This window comes from Nomascus leucogenys, chromosome 15 (genome assembly GCF_006542625.1).
Source record: "Nomascus leucogenys isolate Asia chromosome 15, Asia_NLE_v1, whole genome shotgun sequence".
NCBI lineage: Eukaryota > Metazoa > Chordata > Mammalia > Primates > Hylobatidae > Nomascus > Nomascus leucogenys.
Window position 1 is genome coordinate 18,428,945 of NC_044395.1, and position 10,514 is coordinate 18,439,458.

The following is a 10,514-nucleotide window of genomic DNA, read 5'->3' on the forward strand; positions in this document are numbered from 1 at the left end:
ACTCTGTTTTGTATGATCTCTTCATTGGCCCCAGGATCTCAGTCTTACCTCAGAAAGCAGACTGGCAGCTTTTTGAGGGCAACATTTGTCTAAACAACCTTTTCCTCTTTGTGATAAGCCCAGAGAAAGCACTTAACATACATGTTAAATGAATGATAGTTAGCAAGATAGTAGAGGAAAAGTGCATGAGCTTTGGGGTTAGTTAGACCTGGGTTCAAATTCCAGCTTTGTCACTAATAAGTGGTGTGACCTTGGACAAATGAATCACTTACCTTCTCTAAGACTGTTTCCTCACCCGAAAAATGGGAATAATAATAGCTAGTACATAGTGCCTGTCACACAATATGCAGGAGACACCAAAATAGTTTCTAATATTATAGTAGGTACTATGTATTATATTTACATATTAATGCATATCATATGGATATATATGAAGAATATGCATGGAAATATATATATGCATAGAGAGATATATGGATATATAAGTAATAAAAATAGGGTAGGCATTTTCCTCTCCTCTTTTTCTTTTTTTTTTCTTTTCTTTTTCTTTTCTTTTTTTTTTTTTTCAGATGGAGTTTCCTTCTTGTTGTCCAGGCTGGAGTACAGTGGCATGATCTCGGCTCACTGCAACCTCTACCTCCCAGGTTCCAGCAATTCTTGTGCCTCAGCCTCCTGAGTAGATGGAACTACAGGCACCTGCCACCACATCCAGCTAATTTTTGTATTTTTAGTAGAGATGGAGTTTCACTATGTTGGCCAGGCTGGTCTCGAACTCCTGACCTCAAGCGATCCACCCGCCTCGGCCTCCCAAAGTGCTGGGATTACAGGCATGAGCCACTGCACCTGGCCCCTCTCCTCTTTTTCATGGGAGCAGAGGTAATGGGGGTTTGGAGTCCTGAGTAACCATGATTATGTTTTGTGGTTAATTTTTCTGTGACCTGTGAGTGGACCAATATTCTGCCTCAATCTAGAGAATCATTGGAGATCATTCAAATCCCACCGAGGGAAAATTACATTGAAGGTGCTGTGCAGTACATTTTCACACATGTTATTTCACTTAATCCTCACATTAAGTCTGCAAGGGGAAAAAATATTGTGAAAGATGGAGTGCACCAGTTAATTAAGAAGATGATTTTTATTAAGGCTATTTGCAATGGGGAGAGTGCTCATTAATGAGGAGTGTCTAAAAGAGAAGGAAAGGGGCCCAGGATTTTATAGGGGCAGGTAAGCAAGGGACCCATCAGTGAGTCTTATGGGAGTCATGAGAAAGGTAGCAGAGGGTCCTATCTGAGTCACTGAGGACTGGTGAGGTGGTGTTATCTGGGAATATAGGAGCGCAGCTTAGCCATTTTGGGGAGCACAAGAGGGTTGGAGGGGTTTGTCAACCTTCGGGAACGCAGGACCCAGATCAAGTTCAATGTCGTTGATATCATTCTGAGGTTTGTAACTGAGCGAACTAAAGATAAGAAGAGAGGTTAAGTAACTTGTCCAACACCCCATGGCCAGTTTGACAGGGAGCTATCTCAGAACCCTAGCCTGTATGGCCCCAGAGCTTCCATCTTGTTGCAGATGCAATGGCATTTTTTTTTTTTTGCATTCATTGAGTCATTCAACATTGCATTCATTCATTCATTTACATTCATTGATTCATTCATTGTTCATTGAGATGTGACTACATGCTGAGAACTGTTCTTGGTACTGGGGAAACTTCAATGAAAAGATAGCAAGGGCCCTGACTGCATGGAAGTCACATCTGAGTGCGAGAGAGAGAGACACTGAACAACTTAACATGTAAGTAAAACAGATCACTTGAGATAGGGATTAAATGCTACGAAGGAAATACAACAGAGTGATGTGCTGGAGAGTGACTGGAGTGGGGAGTATTCTCTGAGGAGGTGTCAGATGAGCGGAGGCCTGAATGGTGAGAAGGAACCAGCCATGCACACAGCTCAGGGTGTGGATGCTGGGGTACTGTTCTAGGAGAAGGGAACATCAATTGGGAAGGCCCTGTGCGAAGGAATGAGTGTGGCTTGTCTGAGGAGCAAGCAGAAGTCCCTGCAACCGTGTGGATGGTGGGGAGAGGACAGGGCTGAGGTCAGAAAGCTTGGAAGTACCTGATCAGGGAGAACGTTGTGGGTCCTGATGAAGTGTTTAGATTTTATTCCAAGTACAGTGGAGGAAGCCATCAGCAAAACAACAGAAACTATTGGACGGTGTGAGGAGAACATTCTGATTGTGAGCATTTCTGAACAGCCAGAAAAGATATCCCTGGCCTATCAGCAGTTGGGCTAGCCTGTCAGCCACATGCTGTCCCTGCCCCCTGCAGTGCCCTGCTGACTGTGGGGGTGCCCTGCTGACTGTGAGGTTGTAAAACACAGTTATCCCCTCCGCCTACGAACCAGGGCCAATGGTCAGCCTCCTGAGGCTGGGCTTTCGCCAGCTTTGCTGGCCTTTTGACTCCTGCATCAACCTGTGAAATATCAAAGAGTGTTTACCCTATTGTAGATCCTCATTTTGCCTTCTGGCGTGGGTAGAGCTGGGATTATGATCCATCCCCTTCCTTAGTGATGAGGCATCCTAGGGTTTCATGGTGGACCTGAGATCCTACACCTAGTTAAAGAAGGACGTTAAATTGGAAACAAAGTTTTATGACTACTGGGCTGAGTGTCCCCCACCCCAGCCACTTTGGGTTCCAGAAACTTCAGGACAGGCTCACACAAGATTGTCCAAGTGTGTCTTTCAGCCATTTAGAATAATAGATGGAACTAGGAGACTCTGTATTTAGTGGTCTTTTAGGGCACTACCTATGAGCTATCAGCTATGATCTACAGCCAGCACTATTATCTGCTATAGCACTGCCCTCTATTAGCAACTATTATCACTACCAACTATTAGCCACCATTAGCTACTATTATCACCTCGCTCCTATTATCCATTATTAGCCACTCTTATCAACGATCTACTATTATCTACTATCAGCTTCTATTATCCTTAACCACTATCCAGTATCTTCCATTTGTTATCTGTGATCTACTATCAGCTACTATCTATTACCTGGCATGTGCAACAATCTGTCAGCTACTTTTTATTCTCTACTGTCTATAGTTACTTACTATCTACCAGCTACTATCTGTTATTTAACATCCATCAACTGCCATCTAGCCATCATTCTCCATCTTTCCTCTCTACCTAAGCTCACGCACAATAATTAATAGATATTAGAAATCTCGAGCCAGGACTTTGCACAAGAGCCTCATTTCTGCCACCAAAAGTTTTGAGTGGCACTACCCATGGAGGCTTCCTGCATTCACAGCTAGAACCCTTGCTACCCTGCCCAGTGTCCCTGGCTCATGCATTCATAAGACTCCTGGCTACCACATCACAGATCTAGAGGGAGCTTTGACAGAAAGAATTAAAGTTCCACACTTAGGACTGGAAGCGAAACACAGCATTAATGACACATAGTTGGTTTGTCCAGTTAAAAGTTGCATGAGGTAGAATGTCTGCTCCCACGGGAATAAGAATTCAGAAAGATGCCCATGGATCTTGATCTTGTCCCATGGACAAGACAGATCAAAACAGAACTGATGAACCTGTTTCTCATTCCCAAACACACATGACCCAAGTGTACCCAAGCGGACATCAGGGACAGGCTTGGGAAGGTGTGGTTGTGCTGAAGGCCAGCACAAAGGTGAGGGGTGCTGGATGCAGAAAGGCAAGAGGAAGAGCTCTGCTCCTGCAGGGAGCCTAATGGCCTGCAGGCCAGTGGGGTGGAGGGCATTCTTCCTGGGAGGCCTGTGTGCTGCCTGAGCACTGTCTGAGGAGACAGATGGTGGTGTGGAAAACTCTGGACTTGCAGCCAGGTTGTGCAGGCTGAAGTCCTTGCTCTAGCAGGCAGTTGTGTGACCTTGAGCAAGTCATTTAACCTCAGGGCTTTCATGAAGGTAAGTGTGCACACCTGTGAAACAGGCTGCCAGGAGATGCACTCTGGGGATGCGGAGGGAACAGAGCAGTGGCAGGCATGCAGGAGCTCACCAGCTCTGAGGGAACCTTCTGCAGGAGGAGAAGGCTGGGGAAAAATCCACCACGTGTCATAGCTGGAACGGTCATTAAAGAACATCTATGATGGGGCCTTTCAGGGTCAAGTGCAGTGGCTCATGCCTGTAATCCTAGCCCTTTCAGAGGTGGAGGTGAGAGGTTTGCTTGGGTCCAGTAGTTTGAGACCAGCCTAGGCAACATAGCAAGACCCAAGCTCTAAGAAAAAAATTAATTAATTTAAAAGTAAAAAATAAAGTAAAAAAAAAAAAAAAAAAGATTGGCCCTGCACAGTGGCTCACACTCCTTGCCTCAAGTGATCTGCCCACCTCGGCCTTCCAAAGTTTGAATCCTGCCCTGCCACTTACAGCTGGGTCAGACGTGCCATGTAATTCCTGAGCCTCAGTTTCTCTCTCTGTTAGTGGAAATGCCTACCTTATGATTTTAAAAATAGAATCTAATGAAATAATCTAAAGGAAAGTGCTTAGCCCTTAAATGTTTTCAATAAGTACTTTTCCTGGCCACCTCTCCTGCATCTCCCCACCCTGTGCTCCCCGATTCTCAAAGGCTTCCATATTCACGATCTCACTGACTGTCTCAGCCAGCAAAGCTAGTTCTTACACAAATAGGTCAGTAAAGCAAATACATTTAGTATTTACATTTATGCAGGCCACAAGGCCAAAGGCCCTCACCGAGACAGCGATGACATATAGTGATCCCAGCAGACTTAGAAGCAGAAGCTTCTTCCAGAAATTTCCAGTATCCCTGAGGCCATGAGCAGTGTATGCTCTTGGGCCATCCTCCAAGAAGCTCTGAGGTTGGGCAGAAACGAAGGCCAAGTTTGGGGGGTGCTGATGTCTTCCTCCCTCCCTCCCTCCTCAACTTGGCTTGTTTTAAAACCACTGACCAGGCAGATCCACTTCCCTCCTTGTCTCATGGACCTAAGATGAATCTGGCTAGGAGACCCATTAATGAGAAACATGATCTAAACCTGGAAAGGCTTTAATACTCTGGGGGAAAATATTGTTTTTTCCACATTTTAAAGAAGTGCTTCTATTATCTCCCTCAAGATAAATTCCGGCTATTTACTCACCGTTTCCTCTATGAAAAAAGCATCTGCATTCCCTCGGGGTGTCTTTCTTGCTTGATAACCTCATAACCAGATTGTAGATGCATATATATCAAGATGCTTGTTACAGCACCTTCCCTCTCTAAGGTGTGAAGATAGACGGATGAGGATGAGTTTCATGTATTCAGAACACAGGCAACCTGGGGCCTTGCTTTAACAACAGGCTGATTCCCACATGAATTTCCTGCCTGCTTGTATGATGCCATTTATTATAAAGTGACTGCACCCCCACATCCTGGCCTGGGAGCCAAGCTCTTTTAGAACCAGGTCAGCCACAAGACCTAGATTTTCTTCTTTGAACCCTCTGGGAACAGAGTGCAGACAGAGGTTAATATGGCTGTACCCATTTGGCCAGACCTGGTTTCATGTAATTTGTCCCATTGTCCTCCGAATATGTTTGCCTGTGCCCTATTTGCTGGTTGGCAATCATGGATACCGTAGCCGTATCCTTTCCTCTTGCCAAATTCATTCCTTAATCTCATCAGTCTTAGTGAGCTCTCCTCCAAAAAGACTTCCTTTTCTCTCTGGGAAGCTTTGACTAATCTTGCCCAATGTTATAGGCTACTGAAATCAAATCAAATTCCATACTTAATCAGTACAACTAGGAACCCAGCTAAGTCTGTGCAAATGGGAGTTTTCAATCCCTGGGCTCCTGAGGCTGAAGGTTCACCTCCTGCCTCCAGGAAGGCTTCACTTGAAAGGTTTGATAATTCCACAATGCAGAGTTCTGCTCGTTCTTCTCCTCTTCCTTAGCTTTATTGAGGTATAATTTACATACCATAAAGTTCACTTATCTTGAGTGTACAATTCAATGATTTTTAGTATATTTACAGAGTTTTGCCACTATCACCATGATTTAACTTTAGAACATTTTATTGCACCATAAAGAAACTCTGTATTCTTAGCCATCAGCCACCCCCCAGCACTTCCCCCACTCCAGCTCTAGGAAACCACCAGTCTGCTCTCTGTCTCCATAGACTTCCCGATTCGGGACATTTTATTTAAATGGAATCATACAATATGTGGTCCTTATGACTGGCTTCTTTCACTTAGAGTAATGTTTTTGAGGTTCATTTGTGTTGTAGCATGTATTAGTACTTTGTTTCTTATTATTTATATATTATAATTTACTATTTTGTTTATCCATTCACTGATTGATGAACTAATGGGTTATTTTCACTTTGGACTATTATGAATAATGATGCTATAAATTTTTTATTATTATTATTTTTAGACAAGGTCTCTGTCACCCAGGCAGGAGTGCAGTGTTGTGATCAAGGCTTAGAGCAGCCTCAATCCCCTGGGTTCAATTGATACCCCCACATTAACCTTCCCAGTTGTTGGGACTATGGTTGGGACTATAGGCATGTGCCACTACATTCGGCTAAATTTTTTCTTTTTTTTTTTTTTTCGAGACGGAGTCTCTCTCTGTCACCCAGTACAGTGGCGTGATCTTGGCTCACTGTAATCTCCACCTCCCAGGTTCAAGCAATTCTCCTGCCTCAACCTCCTGAGTAGCTGGGAATACAGGCACCCATAACCACGCCCGGCTAATTTTTATATTCTTAGTGGAGATGGGGTTTCACCATGTTGGCCAGGGCAGTCTCAAACTCTTGACCTTGTGATCTGCCTGCCTCGGCCTCCCAAAGTTCTGGGATTACAGGCGTGAGCCACTGTGCCTGGCCCTCAGCTAAATTAAGAAAAATTTTTTTTATAGCGATGGGATCTCCCTATGTTGCCCAAGCTGGGTGCTGCTATAAATAGTCCCATACAGGCTGGGCATGGGGCTCATTCCTGTAATCCCAGCACTTTAGGAGGCCAAGGTGGGCAGATCACTTGAGCCCAAGCATTTGTGACCAGCCTGGGCAACATAGTGAGACCCTGTGTCTACCAAAACTCATAAAAAATTAGCTGGGTGTAGTGGCTCACACCTGTGGTCCCAGCTACTTGGGAGGCTGAGGCAGCAGGATCACATGAGCCCAGGAGGTCAAGGCTGCAGTGACCCATGATCATGCCACTGCACTCCAGCCTGGGTAACAGAGCAAGTCCCTGTCTCAAAAAAAAAAAAAAAAAAAAAAAAAAAAATTCCCATTCAGGTCTTCATGTCCATGTAGACATATGCTTTTGTTTCTTATGGGCAGATACCTAGGAGTGAAACTGAGAGGTCACATGTTTACATACTCTATATTTATTATAGTCTCTATATTTAATATTTTAAGAAGGTGCCAAGCTATTTTCCAAAATGGCTGCACCATTTTAAGTCTCACTAGAAACGTATGAGTTTTTCCAGTTTCTTCATATCCTCACCAACACTTGTTACTGTATGTCTTTCTTTTTTGAGACAGGGTATTGCTCTGTCACCCAGGCTGGAGTACTGTGGTGCTATCATGGCTCACTGCAGCCTCAGCCTCCTGGGCTCAAGTGCTTCCCATCTCAGCCTACCAAGTAGCTGGGATTACAGGTGTGTGTGCCACCACCCTGGATCTTTTTTTTTTTTTTCTCTTTTGTAGAGATGGGGGTCTCTCTTTGTTGCCCAGGCTGCCCTGGAACTGCTGGGCTCAAGTGATCCTCCCTCCTTGGTCTCTCAAAGTACTGGGATTACTGGTGTGGGCTACCACACCCAGCCTGTATATCTTTTTGATGATAGTCAAAAAGCTGGAGAAAGAGGCCAGAAGTGAAGCAAGGCAGATGGCTTCTAGAAACTGGAAAAGGCAAGGAAACAGCTCCTCCCCTAGAGGCTGCCAACACTTTGGTATTAGCTCAGTGAGACCTGTGTCGAACTTGAAATATTTAGAAATAAACACCTTTCTTCATGTGTATAGTTGTTTTTAGGTGTGTCTTTCCTAGTGTCTGTATGTGTGAAACACTCCACAGTGATAGGCCATGGTGCATTGTTTCTGCTGAGCAAGGATCCTAAAAGAATGAGACCCTACCGAGAGTTTTGTCCCTGTGGTCTACTGTGAGGTCTCAGAAGTACATTGGACTTCGGGTGTCACAGCCGTTTCTTTTCATGGTATTTGTCTTTGATGTCCAGCTCCAGCTCTAGGAAAATGCAGAGAGGGGTCACAAGGTGTTGCTGGATGAATGGAGTCAGTAAAAGCCTAACTAAACCCAGGACCATCACATGGTTTTTCATTCAAATCCTATCTGATAGCAACCTCTCTGAGCTTGGTAGCAGAGGTGAAAAGGGGATCTTTTTCCTTGCTCTATTACCCACGTTTTGTCCTGAACTGGACATCTAATGGCTGGATCTAAAGATCAAAGTGTCTGGCCTGTGAGCAAATGGCTGGCTTATGGCCTGGGGGCTCCTGTTAGATTGCCTGGGTGTACGTGCAGGCAAGCCAGACATGCTTCTCATCTCAAGGTCTTTAACTTTAATCACATCTGCAAGTTCCTGTTGCCATGTAAGGTAACACAGACACAGGTTCTAGGGATTAGGGCACAGGTGTAAAGTGGTATCTCATTGTGGTTTTTATTTGCATTTCCCTAGTGGCCAATGATGTTGAACATCTTTTCCTGGGCTTTTTGGCTATTCACGTGTCTTGTGAAATGGCTATTTAAACCTTTTTCCCATTTTTATATCAGGTTGTCTTTTTATTGAATAATAAGAATTCTTTATTTGGGGTATTAGTTTTTATTGCTGCTGTGACAAATTGCTACAAATTTAGTGGCTTAAAACAACATAAATTTATTATCTGACAGTTCTGTAGGTTAGAAGTTTGACACGGGTCTCACTGAGCTAAAAAGTAAAGTGTTGTCAGGCTTTAAGGGAGAATCTGCCTCTTTGCCTGCTCCAGCTTCTAGACATCATCTGCATTCCTTGGCTTGTGGCCCCTTCCTCCACCTTCAAAGCTAGCAATGTAGCATCTCCCTGATGCTGCTTCTGGGGTCATATCTTTTTCTGGCCATAACCTGGAAAGGTTCTCCAACTGTAAGGACTCAGTTGATTAGAATGAGCCCACCTGAATAAACCAGGATAATCTCCATATCTCAAGGTCGTTTAATCACATCTGCAAAGTTTCTTTTTTCTTTTGTTTTTTTTCTTGAGACAGAGTCTCGCTCTTTTGCCCAGGCTGGAGTGCAGTGGCGTGCGATCTCAGCTCACTGCAACCTCTGCCTCCCAGGTCCAAGTGATTCTCCTGCCTCAGCCTCCCAAGTAGCTGGGATTACAGGTGCATGCCACCACACCCTGGCTAATTTTTGTATTTTTAGTAGGGACGGGGTTTTACCATATTGGCCAGGCTGGTCTTGAACTCCTGACCTCAAGTGATCCACATGCCTCGGCCTCCTAAAGTGCTAGGATTACAGATGTGAGCCACCATGTCTGGCCACGTCTGCAAAGTTTCTTTTGCCATGTAAGGTAATATTGGCCAGGTTCTAGGACTTACAACATGGGCATCTTTGGGGGCTCGTATTCTGTCTAACACATATGATTAAAAGTCCCTTGTCAGATGTATGATTTGTAAATATATTTACATATTTTCCCCCATCTGTGGCTTGTCTTTTCATTTCCTTGGCGTCTTTTGAAGAGAGAAAGGTTTCAACTTCAATGAAGTCTAATTTATCGATTTTTTTCTTTTATCATTTGTGCTTTTGGTGTTGTAATTAGGAAATCATTGCTTACTTCTAGGCCACAAAGACTTATTTCTATGTTTTCTTGTTAGAATTTTGTAGTTTTAGTTCTTAACATTTAGACCTATGATTGCTTTTGAGTTAATTTTTGTGTATGGTGTGAATTAAGGTTAGAGAGCCATCCTTTTATACGTGAATGTCCAACTGTCCCAGCATTTGCTGAAAAGACTATTTTCTCCCTCATTAAATTGTCTCGGCACCTTTGCCAAAATCAACTGGCCATAAATGTAGGGTTTATTTCTGGACTCTCAATTCTATTCCATAGATCTATATGTCTGTCTTTATGCCTGTACCACACTAGTTTTGTTTGGTTGTTTTGACACAGGGTCTGGAACTGTCGCCCAGGCTGGAGTGCAGGGACGCAATCTCAGCTTACTGCAACTTCTGCCTCTCTGGCTCAAACCATCCTCCCACCTCAGCCTCCTGAGTAGCTGGGATTATAGGCTCATGCCACCACTCTGGCTAATTTTTGTATTTTTGGTAGAGATGAGGTTTTGCCATGTTTTCCAGGTTGATCTTGAACTCCTGGGCTCAAGCAATCCTCCTGCCTCCCAAAGTGCTGGGATTCCAGGCGTGAGCCACTGCACCTGGCCCCACAGTGTTTTGATTACTGTAGTATACAGTAAGTTCTGAAATTGGTAGTACAAGTCCTCCAACTTTGTTCTTATTTTTCAAGAATGGCATAGCTATTCTGGATTCTTTACATTTCCAAATGAAT